Below are 10600 nucleotides of genomic sequence, written 5' to 3'. Positions count from 1 at the left end.
ACACAGAGGGAGGGGAGGAAGACCAGGTAGAAAGAGAAGCCAACGTAGGCAAGGCCAAAGCATCACCCACCTGACTCAGACAGCATGTCCCCTTCTTAAAAGTTCTAGTGAGGTCTCGGAAGAGGGCAAGCAGGTGCAGGTGAGTGGGACAGGAATGCACTGTGGGCAGACAAGAAGCTGAGGCCCAGGTGAGGGCCTCTGTGTCACCATAGCTGGCATTCACCCCACCCAGTCTCACCACAAGAGAAGGGCTTGTCCTGACTCATCTGCATAACTTCCCTGTGAGGTAGAGGAGGAACAGCTGGGCAAGAGGAGAAGTTGGGGGAAAAAGGTGAGCTTTTCTGGTAGGTGAAAGAAAGGTGGTGAAATAGTCTATGGGAGGAGTAATCTATCATGTAGTGGAAAAGGCAGTCACAAGACTGGCCACAAAAACTGGTACATGAAGTCATTTCCCAGGCCCCAGAGCATGTAGGAATGCATCATTCATTCTGAATCCAGAGCTGTTTCCTGAGGAAATTTTAGCATCTATCTATCTATTTTTTAAATATTTATTTTTCAGGTGTAGTTGTACACAATGCCTTTATTTTATTTATTTTTATGTGGTGCTGAGGATCGAACCCAGTGCCTCACACTTTCGAGGCAAGTGCTCTACCACTGAGCTACAGCCCCAGCCCTATCTATCTATTTTTGATACCATAGATTTAACCCAGGGGCCCTTCACCATGGAGCCACATCCCCTGCCTTTTTTTTTTTTAAAAAAACTTTTATTTAAATACCTTTATTTATTTGTTTGTTTTTATGTGGTGCTGAGGTTCGAACCCAGGGCCTCACATATGCTAGGCCAACGCTCTACCAATGCTCTACCACTGAGCCACAACCCCAGCACCCCCTGCCCTTTTTATATTTTATTTTATATATATATATATATATAATATTATATTTAGTGAGACAGGGTCTCACTAAATTGCTTAGGGCTTCACTAAATTTCTGAGAATGATCTTGGACTTGCAATCCTCCTGCCTCAACCTCTTACCTTGCTGGGATTATAGGCATGCACCACTATGCCCAGCCCCAGTCCTCCCTCTCCCTCTCCCTCTCCCTCTCACTTTCTTTCTTTCTTTTTTTCTTGGAATGAACTCCGGGGCACTCAACCACTGAGCCACATCCCCAGCCTTTTTTTGTATTTTATCTAGAGATAGGGTCTTACTGAGTTTCTTAGGGCCTGGCTAAATTGCTGAGGCTGGCTTTGAACTCCTGATCCTCCTGCCTCAGCTTGCTGAGCTGCTGGGATTACAGGCGTGCACCACCACACCCAGCAAAATTTTAGTGTTTAACACTGAATAAAGAGGACTGCATTTCCACCAGGATCGGCCCTTCTCCACTCTTGATGCCAGCAGGTCTTTGAAGCATGACAGATCACAACAGGGCAAGTAGAATTTAAACTCAGGTACTCTATGATTAAACACTTCTCTTACCCTCTTCAAGGTCCAAAATATCATATTCCATGGTCCGGCTTTCATTGGCATAGCCTTTGACCCATTGGCCAGAAAAATCTTCTGGTCCAAGTGTTTATGAATATGATGGAGCCCCGGGTGTAAGTGCTTCTGAACACACTGATTTCTGAAAAACCTGTGAGAAAAACAAGTGCGCAGCAGTGTTCTCATAACAGATTAACCTCAAGTAAATGCCTAAAGCTCCCCTACCCTCTCATTACCTTTATTCCTAGGTAGGTAATTCTATGCTTTAGAAAAAAATAGCAGCTTCTCTTGAGATAGCATGATTCATATAACATGAGCTTCACCGTTCAAAATGTATTTTCAGCAATATTTAGAGTAATTCACAAACTTGCTTGTGAGTTTCCACTATCTAATTCCAGCACATCGGTATCACAACAGAAAGAAGCCCCCTTACCCATCCCCAGTCACTCCCTATTCCTCACCTTTCTCCAACCCCTGGTAACCACTCATCTACTTTCTGTCTCTCCAGATTTGCTGATTCTGGATATTTCATCTAAATGGATCATAAAATATATGGTCTTTTATGATTGGCTTCTTTCACTTGGCCTCTGGTTTTCCAGGTTGTAGCATGTAACAGCACTTTATTCTTTTTTTATAGTTGAATAATATTGTATGGTCTATGTGGGTTTATAACAAAGGCTGCTCTTCACCCTGGAGGACAGTATTGTTCTTCTACTTTATATTACTATGACAATCTGGCAGGTGCCTAATGAAATATTTATCTTGTCCATATACTCTTTTAACATTTTTTATTTGTTCATATACTCTTTAGGGTGGTTGTGTCAAAAGCAACCCCCCCCACTCCATTTCCCTTTTTTATTGCTTGTTTTGCTTAGGACTTTTAAAACCAAGTAAAAATTTTGAATTCAATGTTCAACTACCAAAGAAAGAATAACAGCAGGGCACATACTTAGGGCTTGAATAAAATTTTAAGCACAAGCTGGTGCAAAACACTAAACATTGGTTTTTGCACATATGACCTTGTTATTTATAACTCTTCTCAATCATGGTCTTCCAAACAAATCGATAACTCACACCAACACAATTTTGGTTGAAATATACATAAAGAATGACAATGTGTTCTTTGGGAATTTAAGAAAGAACCCAGTCTATCCAAATTTGGAATTCAGGCCTTTGGGAAGTGAGAAGCTTATATTAAGCAATTATGCTACATTTCTGCTGCATTAAGTTATTTTGGACAATTATACCTAAATTAACCTTGGTTTATTCAGCAAAATGTATAGGGCAAAATCAGAAAAGCATGCCAGCCAGTTAAGGGTTCAGTAGCATGGTTTTTATTCTCTTGCTATGAAAATTTTATCTGGGGGGGGGGTGGAAATTAAACCAAGGAAAACAAGTCAAGATGTACGAGCCTCATGTGGTTTAAAAAGAAAACAAAACAAAAGCAGATACTCATTAATTTGCTCCAAAGCAGGATTAGTGGACTTATATCTTTAAAAAGTTAACAATGGTTTTTAAGCTGGGAGGGGGAAAACATCCACTACCCTTTATCAGAATTTAAATAGAGGGCAGCAGACATCATTTACACCCCAAAATGATGGCAGCAGTTTGAATGTGACCAAGGTACATGTAGAACGGAGATGTTCTAAACACAGCTCGGACTCAGCAAATCTAACACACTGAAATCAAGATCACATTGTGAAAGAAAATGCACAAAAAACAAATAGGAATTTTTGAGATTTTTTCATTTGAAGGTAATCTTAGTGCTATCAAATTCACAAATGCGCTAATTTGAATACCCAATCCTATTTATCTAAAACACACATTTCAAACATACAAATATCTATTCTCTCCACATGTCAGCGCTCATTCATATTATGGTTTGGAAATGGGGAGAATAGATTCCCCTTAAACTGCAAGTCAGCAGATGTTTCTTTACAATTAACTTTAGCAAAATTCATACCAAATAGTAATTAACAATGATCTTCTTTGCTGTTAACTCAGAAGGAAACTCCTTCAAACTGCATTTTGTTAGAGTTTCTGTTCTAAAATGTAGAAAAACTGAACTACACAAATATTGAAAAGTTAAAAATTCCTTAATTTTTTTTATTCCTGGTACCACTACCACAATTTACAGGGCAATCAATACACCTGATATAATGAAAAGAGAAAGAAAAAGCTACAACAGATAAAAGACCTCAGGAATGTACATCTAACAGATGTACATTGCATTAATCAATAGCTGCACTTTTTGCAAACTGTGGCTATGACAGTCCTGAACAAGAAGGGTTTCCTGTTTAAGCTGCAGTAACTTTTCTGACTATGGATCATCATTCCTTCTGTGGTAGATTTTTACAGTTCCTCTAATGCATTTGAAACAACTGTCTCAAAGTAACCTGAAGTTTTCCTGACAACTCCTCACTCTCTCTCCTGCTAAGAACTGTAGTCCTTTTCTGCTGTTTTTAAAACTTTCTGCTACCATATCCACCACTTCCATCACCAGATCCATAACCACCATTATAGGGACTGCCAGAACTTCTTCCACCAAAACTGCCCCCCTTCATGGGTCCATAATTTGATTGTTGTTATCCGTTGTAATTTCCAAAATCATTATAGTTCCCACCAAAATTTTCTCCTTCATTGTAACCATCATATCTTCCTCCACCACCATATCCACCACCTTGGCTTCCATATCCTGGTTCACCACCACCATTGCCTCCTCTACTACTATAACCAGGACCACCGCCATAGTTGCCACCATCACCTCCAAATCCATTATATCCACCATCACCTCCTCCACCATAACTACCTCTGCTGCCTCCACCTCCACCACCATAGCCCCTCTTCCACCAAAGTTTCCACCAAGGCCAATGTTACCTCCACCACCTCCAAAGTTTCCTCCACAACCCATGAAGTTGCCAGATCCACCTCCACGACCTCTTTGTGATCCAGCAGACTGTATCTCTTGTTTAGAAAGGACCTCTTTCACTTCACAATTATGCCCATTAATACTGTGGTATTTCTGATCAACAATTTTGTCAACTGTTTCATGATCATTGAAAGTTACAAAAGCAAATCCTCTCTTTCCCCCACTCTGCCATGTCTTCCATACTTTTCAAAGTAATCTCTCAAATTATATTCTTCTGTATCTTCTTTAATACCACCAACAAAATTTTCTTCACTGTTAGATGGGCACAGGCTGTATGGAATCCTCTCTAGAAACAGCTCTCTTTGGTTCCACTACACACCCGTCAACCTTGTGTGGCCAAGCACACATTGCTGCATCCACCTCTTCAACAAAGAGTAAGTCACAAAGCCAAATCCCCTGGGACATCTTGTTTGGGGGTCTCTCATTACCACACAATCTGTGTGTGCCCCATTTCTCAAAACGTTCTCTTAAACTATCATCCATAGTTTCAAAGCTCAGACCACCAATTAACATCTTCCTCAATTGCTTTGGATCCTTTGGATCATGCCCCCCCCCTCCCCCTGGAGTAGGGCTGGGGGGCCACCAGGCAGCGGTTTTACCTCCATTTTGAGACCGGACTCACCTCTTCCAACTTGAGTTCAGTATCAAGATGGTAGTTTTTGACAGGCATTTCCCACAACTTGCCTAGACAGAGCCTAACAGCTTGTCCTGGTTCATTTGTCCTGGTTCACATCCTGGCAGTTACTGGGAACTGTGGTAGCTCAGGCTGGTTGAAATCACATGTGTAGCAGAGCTACAGTGGGCCTCTTCCTTAGGTGGTCAGTGAAAAATCTTAATCTTAAAATTCTCCTGCTGAGAATGGACTCATTCAGACTTTCTCTGGGGAATCTGGGCTAGTCTGATCATGTAGTCATTTGTTCTTTTCTTTATTCATCAAAGGTTCAGAAAAAAACATCAGCCCTGCCATGTGGTGGGCTAATTGGAGGCTGAAGAGCCTCCTTCTGGGCTGGTCTGGTCTGGTCTACACTAAACTCACTGTCTCCATGGTGCCACAAGAACAGCAACCCCACTGCAGGTCAATCACTTCCTGGAAGGTGGTGTCCAGAAAGGGGCCTTCAGATTGATTGGTGAGAACAGGCTTTTTCAAAGAGCTGGAAGAAAAGGAGAGAAAGGAGAGAAATTGTCTTTGGCTAGAAAAAGAGATTATCCAGGAGAAAGGGGAAAAATAGTCTTTAGCTAGAAAAATAGATTATGGTTCTCTAGGTCTGTTGAGTTTGGACAATGGCCAAGCCAGCTGGCACACAGCAGGGAAGGCCTTGGGAAGGTGAGTTTTGGCCATGAAGAAACCTGAGTGGACACATTCGCCATGTGGGGAGCTATGATGAACAAGGTGGTGGACATGCCTAGCAGTATGAAGGCAGAGGAGCTGGCCACCCTTCTGTGGCATCCATTGAATTACAGTGGACACTCACTGCTTCATTTAATTAGCTCATAATTGGCATAGTTCTATGCCAGGTGTGTTTGCAATGTATTTGTGTGTAGGAGGAGCATTATCTGGCTTAGTGTGTTGGATCTTTATGGATGTGAGCCAAATTAAATAAATTTCGTAGATCATGAAACACTTCACTTGATGCCAGATATGGGAGCATCGAGGCTGGATTCCTCAGGATCCATTTCTAGAACTGAAACATTTCTACTTGCTCTGCAATGGGCACTAGGAGGTAGGCATTCTTGGCGCTGCTAGGGTCAGTGCTAGTCAGCAACCCATCTGTGCACGGATATACAGTGACTCAGACAATGGTATCTTTGTCATAAAAGGTGACAGAGTATATGGATGTGGGGTCTCCATGAGGCCCTCAAGGTCCTGGGAATGCCTTAGAACTGGACTGGAAATGACACAGGTATACCACTAGGACATTTCTAAAAGGATGGTGCCTGGGGCTGAATTATGTCCCCACAAATTCACATGTTGAAGTCCTAGCTCCCCAGTACTTCTTAATGTGACTGTCCTTGGAGAGAGGGCCTTTTAAGGGGTGATCAAATTAAAACGAGGTCATATGGATGGGCTGTAATCCAATAAGACTGAAGTTCTTTTAGGAAGGGGAGATTAACACAGAGGGAAGACCATGTGAAGACAGAGAGCAAATGGCCTCCATGTCCAACTCTTAAGTATCACCCAGAGCACTGACAAAGAATTTCCATGGTGTATTTTAGGGGAGACTAATAACTGTGTGCCCTTGGGCAAATGACTGAATGAAGACTTTGGATGTCAGCTTCCTAAATTGGAGATCGTTATGGAGATCTGATAAGACCAAATATGCTAAGTGCCTGGCATCCTGGCCAGGAGGGTGCATACCATGAGAGGAATTAAAAATAATAGTTACTGATCTTTTTCTCATTATAAAAGCAGTATTTGTTCACCAGATGTGTTAGTCAAAGTTCTCCAGAGAAACTGAACCAGAAGAGAGAGAGAGAGAGAGAGAGAGAGAGAGAGAGAGAGAGAGAGTGTGTGTGTGTGTAGAAGGGAATTTTTTTTTTTTTAAATGAGGAATTGGCTCATGGAAGTTCATTGAAGCTGAGAAGTCCCACAATCTTCTGTCTTTAAGCTGGAGAATCAGGGGACCTGGAGGTATATTCCAGTTTGAGTCCAAAGGCCTGAGAACCAATAATGATGATGGTGTAAATCTTGGTCCAGGGGCAGGAGGACACTGAGGTTCCAGCCAACACAGGCAGACAGGACAAAAAAAAATGGGGGTGAATTCTTCCTTCCTCCACCTTGTTCTATTCAGGCCCCTAATGGACTGAATGTTGTCCACCCACATTGGTGAGGACAATCTTCCCACTCAGTCTACTGAGTCAAATGCTAATCTTGTCCAGAAACATCCTCACAGGCACACCCAGAGTAATCTGGGCACCGCTTGACCCAGGCAAGTTGACACATAAAACTATCCATCAAACTGTGAATTTTTTGAAATATATAAAAATAATGCAGAAGGAAATAAAAATCACTTGTTGTTTACCACCCAGCTGTAACCACTGTTAACACAAATGCTTATATATTTCTTGTATTTGTTCTTCTGGATATTTGTATTTTTTTAAATTTCTTTGCTTTATAAAACATACCTTTAAATTGGGTGGAGAAGCAACTCAGGAGACCGAGGCAGGTGGGTTGCAGTCAAGGCTAGCCCTGGCAATGTAGCAAGATCCTGTTTCAAAATAAAAAATGAAAAGGGCTGGGGTGGGTAGCTCAGTAGTAGGGTATTCTTGGATTCAATCCCCAGTACTGAAAAATAAATAAATAATAAACAAAATAAAACAAAATGTACATATACTGCTCTTATAGATTTACAATCTGATTTTCTTTTAAAATTCTATTACACATGCTTCCTCATGTGATGAATATTTTTTTAAAAGCATTATTTTTAGTCTCTGTGAAGCATTCTATTGCATGAAAGCACTGTATACATTTTTAAAATTTAAATTGTGATTTTCTAGCCAGACATGATGCACCCTTCCAGGGCATACCCCCAGTGATCCACCTTCCTCTGGCCATACCCCACCTGCCTACATGGTGGCACCTGTAATGCCAGAAATTCAGGAGGCTGAGGCAGGATGATTGAAAGTTTGAGGTCAGTCTGGGCAACTTAGTGAGACCCTGTCTCAAAAACAAACAAACAATAACAAAGCAAACCAGGGCTGGGAATGTAGCTTAGTTATAGAGTTACCCTGAGTTCAATCCCCAGTACCACACACGCACACACAAAGAACGGTGATTTACATACTTTCTAAAATTGAATTGATGTGTCATCGGTGCTCCTGCGGGTCAGATCTTAGAAGCAAGTGTCAGTGGTTGTGTTAGTCAGCTTTGCATCACTGTGACTAAAGCCCTGGAAAAGAACAACTTAGAGGCTAAGTTTATTTTGGCCTGCAGTTTCAGAGGCTTAGTCCCTAGTTGGCCCAGTTCATTGCTCTGGGTCTAAGGTGAGGCAGAATATCATGGCAGAACGGTGTGCAGATGTTTGCTGCTTACCACTTGGTAAGGAAGCAGAAGGAAGGGAAGAGGCTGCAGGGAGGATGTACCCTTCCAGGTTACTCCCCCAGTGACCTACCTCCATCTGCCTATAGTGACCACCGAGTTGGTTCATTCAAACTAGGATGGGCTGGTTAGGTGATAGCTCTAACAATTAAACAATTTCACCTCCAAACATTTCTGCATTAACACAGGAACTTTTGGGGGTTGCCTCATATCCAAACCATATTTTCAGGACTTGGAGATATTTGTAAAATATCACTGAATTCCAACATCCTGGATGCCTGGAATGTGGTTTAGGAACAGGGCAGTGGGCTCTGAGCAGAAGCCTGGGGTGGGGACCTTTAAAGCAGTGAAGGTTGGGTCCCCTGTCCTGGGTCTGAGGACTATGTGGAGAAGCCAGTGTCTCAGGCAAAGGGTGTGGTCTGACCCAAGACGGTGTGGAGCAGCGATAGCAGCACTATCAGGCATCTGAGGCCTAACTTCTGGCCCCATTTGGCTTTCAGAACTCAGGTAATGGCAGACAGGAAGCAGCAACCCTAAGAATCAGCCACATACTCATGGGACAAGAAGCAGAGACCTTTTTTCATAGGTCTTTGGTTTTGAAAGGAAGTGCCTCTGAGAAATCTCAGCATAATTCTGCATCTATGTCTGGACAGAAAATAGCTGTATCTATCTCATGTATGCCACCCTGAGCCCTGCAAGGTGGGATTCATCTTAAAGAAGCCACATAGGTGCAAATGCCACTTTCCTAGTCCTCTTATCTTGGAAATTGTGGGCCAACAAGCAAGTCTGTTGAAGGTTCAAAGAAATTGAGAGTCTCAGGGAGGATGAAGATATTGCAGCAAGGGGCTGAGTCTTCCTCAGAGAGAATCCTTCAGGCAGTCAGCTGACTGTCTTAGCTCTGAGCAAAGCTACAAGGTCTGACGGCCTGTGGGGGGCTGATTCTACTGCTGAGCAGTCAGGGGGAATTGTGCAGGGGAAGAAGTCCTTAGAAATAAGAGAAGGTGAAGGCTCCCCTGCCAGGCCCTGAGCCCTCAGTGCCCCCCCAAATAACTGTCTAGGACTATTCAGCCTCTCCAGGATGACCTGGGCCTGTGGGTCCTTTTTAGGGTATAGTCCTCTGCCGCAGTCTGGCTGGGCACAAATCACGAGCCACTGAATCAGGAACAAACTTTATTTCTGAACTCCACCAGCACACTCCACACACGCTCCCCGGGAACTCTCCCGGACGCCACCCATGTGGCCTTCTCTCCAGACACACCACACACCACCCGGAAATCCCGCCTCTGGCACTTCCCCAACCAATGGGAACTCTCTGGGAATCCCAGAGAACTCCAAAGTAGCAGGCTGAGGCGGACAGCAGGGGTCTAATATACACAGCTTAACATAACCATTATCATCTCAATGGCTTGCTGGCGTCACCTTTCAACCACTCCGTTCTGGCAAAAATGCCATGCGTCATTCGGACTCGGCTATGGCTCTCAGCAGTCCTCAAAACCCCCCATCATCCCATCACCTGGGAATTCACAGAACTTCAGAGTCACCTCAGATCTGACATTTCAGAACCTGCATTTAACAACATCCTCAGGTGATCATGGGCCCAACTAGGCATGAGAAGCCCTCATTGGTGGGCTGGGTATTGTCCCAATCGCTCAGGAGGGGTGGGCCTTAGGATTCAGGTGAACTTGTGCTTTTCAGACAGCAGGAGTTAACTAACCACCTCTTCATAACCCTATTGTCATTCACCCAATAAGCTCCCAGTTCTCTCCTTCTTCCAGGGGAATTTCCAGCTTCTTGTTTCTGGGTCAGGTGTTTGGTTTCTATTGAGCTTTTTGAATATTTCAGGGCTTGGGGTAGTCTTCTATTTCTATTACAACTTCCAGTTGTGCAGTGGATTTTCATGTGTAAGATTCATATCAGTAACATCAGCATCACCTGGGGATTTGTTAGAAATGCAGATCATCAGGCCCCAGCCCAGTACTTGGGAATCAGAAGCTCTGGAGGTGGGGCCCAACCCTCTGTGCTTAGTAAGCTCAACAAGGGCTTCTGATGCAGGTTTCAGGGTGGGAACCCCAGAGCCTTGTTGCATGGTAGTCCATGGGTCCAGCACAACATCATTAAGGAGCTTGCTAGAAATGCAGAATATTGGGTCCCAGACCA

The 10600-nt window shown here is 43.3% G+C and overlaps 1 pseudogene; it reads right to left on the bottom strand.

Moving 5' to 3' along the window:
• Nucleotides 1-3501: 3501 nt before the first annotated feature.
• On the bottom strand, nucleotides 3502-8932 carry LOC107144837 (annotated as a pseudogene).
• Between the last annotated feature and the right edge of the window lie 1668 nt (nucleotides 8933-10600).

Source organism: Marmota marmota, unplaced genomic scaffold, assembly GCF_001458135.2.
Source record: "Marmota marmota marmota unplaced genomic scaffold, marMar, whole genome shotgun sequence".
Taxonomy (NCBI): Eukaryota; Metazoa; Chordata; class Mammalia; order Rodentia; family Sciuridae; genus Marmota; species Marmota marmota.
Note: the sequence above shows the minus strand (reverse complement) of the source record. Positions and strands in the feature narration are given on the sequence as shown.